Source organism: Trachypithecus francoisi, unplaced genomic scaffold (genome assembly GCF_009764315.1).
Source record: "Trachypithecus francoisi isolate TF-2019V2 unplaced genomic scaffold, Tfra_2.0 Lachesis_group18, whole genome shotgun sequence".
In the NCBI taxonomy this organism is placed as follows: Eukaryota; Metazoa; Chordata; class Mammalia; order Primates; family Cercopithecidae; genus Trachypithecus; species Trachypithecus francoisi.
The window spans coordinates 73,323,854-73,326,698 of NW_022681463.1; the positions used below are offsets into that span (position 1 = coordinate 73,323,854).

The 2,845-nt window shown below is 37.1% G+C and overlaps 1 protein-coding gene across 1 annotated transcript in view; it reads right to left on the reverse strand.

The window, feature by feature from the left end:
• Positions 1–2,845, reverse strand: part of LACC1 (laccase domain containing 1) — a 63,330-nt gene that overhangs the window by 32,198 nt on the left and 28,287 nt on the right. The window lies entirely within an intron of this gene.

Consider the following 2,845-nt stretch of genomic DNA (forward strand, 5'->3'; position numbering starts at 1 on the left):
AAGCTGAAAATCAGAATGGAATGCAAATTGAAAAATGCCAGGAAGGGAATGCAAAAACAGAATCTGGAAACCACACAACTAAAAATTTTCATTATACCTTAGACAAATCATCACAAAGTTGATCCCAAATTGAAGAGAGATATAAGAAAGCAGTAATAGGAGTTATACAATCCATCAGATGAATTTAGTCACTCTCTGTGACTGAGCCAAAAGGCTGATCAAGGGAGGCCAAGGTCTTCAATCTCCCTTGAACACACCAAAGTCATTCCAACCAGATGTTTTTCCTGATGTTGCTTTCTTCACCCACTGTCTGACTTTTCCGCTATTGTGCTATCTTCAGATCCTTGCTGCAGTTCTAGCTTCTTCGTGCAGCCCTCCCTAATTCCTCCTACCCAAAATGAAAGCCACTTTCTGGATGCCCCAAAAACCTTACAACATTGCAGTTTACCACTAAATGGTTCTCTAATGAGTATGGAGTTCTTCTGGATTAGGCTACAAATACCTTACTTGCAGGATTCATACTTTAAACCTTTTAGTGATTTATTAACTGATAAGAAAAGTCTTACAAGATATAAAAATTTAGTCACATTAAGTAAATATTGAATGACTTGCATTTGTCAAAAAGAAAAACTGTAGAAAAATAAAACTACTTTGGAAAATTTGGGATGTAGGGTTCATAATGCCCATTGCACCTAACTCCTTATAAGACATAAAGGAGGCACTTTCGGCTGACAAATCGATTGATGAATGAATGGTAGTAAGAAAGTTTTCTTTACTGAGACCTTTCATATGAAATTGATTAGTGCAAATAATCATGCAGTAGTCTCAAAGTAAACTCAAAACGTTCACCACCACCACCACCCCCTAAAAACTGCTCAGCCTACGGTATTCTTTTATGCCTAATTAAAGGCATCACTCCCCACTCAGTGACCTAAGCCAGGAACCTGGCAGTTGCAAAGCACTTTCTCCTTATTTCCATATTTGATTCCTCACCGAATTCCGTTGAATGTCTCAGATCCATCCCTGCCTCTCCTTCAGCAGAGATTTTACTTGGTTCAGGCCTTAACATCCCCACCGACCCAGACTCTATGGTTATTTCCCAATGGGTTGCACATATCTGGTCTCACCTCTCTTCAATCCATGCCGCATACAGCCAGAGAGGATCTAAAATGCAAATCTGTTCACGTCATCCCCTTTCTAACTCTTGTAATAGTTTCTAATGCCTAAAAGATAAAGTCTCTTGTAATAGTTTCTAATGCCTAAAAGATAAAGTCCTATCTTCTTTGCATGTCATTCAAGGGCCCTTTTAATCTGGTTCCAGCCTTTCGTTTTAAAATCAACTTTGGCCACTTGTCTACATGCATCATACCTCTTCCCATCTAAAATTTCAAAGTCTAAAGTTGTCAGACTTGAAGTACCAAGCCATTTTATCTCACTGTGTAGGACAATATTTGACCCTGTATCCATTTAAACCAGTTGACTTACCTTTATACATAAACCAAGGACCAATTTATTTCTTGATCATCTCTGCAAGGCTGATACTTTGGTCACCACGATGGCTGGTAAATGTCCCTAATATAGCAATTATTTGATCATATACCCATTTAACCTACTAGAACTTCTCTACTGTCAGAAGGGCAGGGAGGGACATAGCAGATCCTGGCATGAGAGGAGAGTATATAGTTTGGCATTTTCATATATCAGCATCACTATAACAACCGCTCAAATATTTGTTGAACATTGGTGAGTCAATGATGAAAGAGTTTAGAAGAAGGAATTTCAGGGAAGTGGAACAGCAGGAGCAAAGGCTCAGAGGCAACAGTGAACTTGCAGTAGGCTAAGACCAACCCAAGGTAGTTTTTTTTTCCCTGACACTGCTAAATTGAAGGTTTTTATAAAGGAGCTAAAAATTAGGAAAGTGGCCAGTCTGAATAAGCTGTGACTCAATAAGTAGAAGATGAAACCAAAACATAACTCAAAGACTTCAGCCTGGGAGACTGGAAGATTGGTGACAACTTGATGGAAAACGATAAGCCTGAATTGTACATTCAGACCAATCCTCACCATCTGAATTTGAAAATAATAATAAAAAAAAACAGTCTAAGAGGAAAAACTGAATAGTTACTACAAATTACCTACAAACGTCCTTGCCAGTATGAGGATTTATGCCACCTGGTGGCAGTTCACCTAATTTTGTTATTCAATTCTTTACAGTAGTACAAACTCAAAATTTGTACTTACAAACTTGAGCACAGTGTCAGGCATGAAGGAGCTATTAATTTTTTTTTTATGTAGAATGAATGGATGAGTGGAACGTGTAAATAAATTATTCAATGAAGCAAAGCTCTGTGGTGAAAAAAGCTCTGATCCGAAAGTCAAGAGAGTTGGCATCTAGTTCCACACTAACTGTGGAGTGATTCCCAGGTCACAGACCTCTTTCAGTTCATGTCCAGCTCTAACATTCTTGACTTTATATTTCGGTTTCAGTGTATTTATCTGAAAAAAATGATATGTAAAAATTTCTTACAGTTATATTATTTGAGCTTGTTTTATATGTATATAAAACAATGTTATATATATAACACAAACTCAACAAAAACTCAAATAATATAACTGTAAGAAATTTTTACATATCTTTTTTGCTATATATGTATATTGGGGTTTTTATTTGAAAAATTATTAACTAAGCTCAAAAGTCCTTAAAGAGTCGCAACATCAGAGAGGCTGTCAGGAGTGATACGTACACTTCTGGCAATTGAATTTGAACTTACAGCTGGAGGAAACTTGCTGGTTCTAAGTTCTCTTCTGATTATGACATCATTGTTTCTCCTTAGCCAGATGTTTC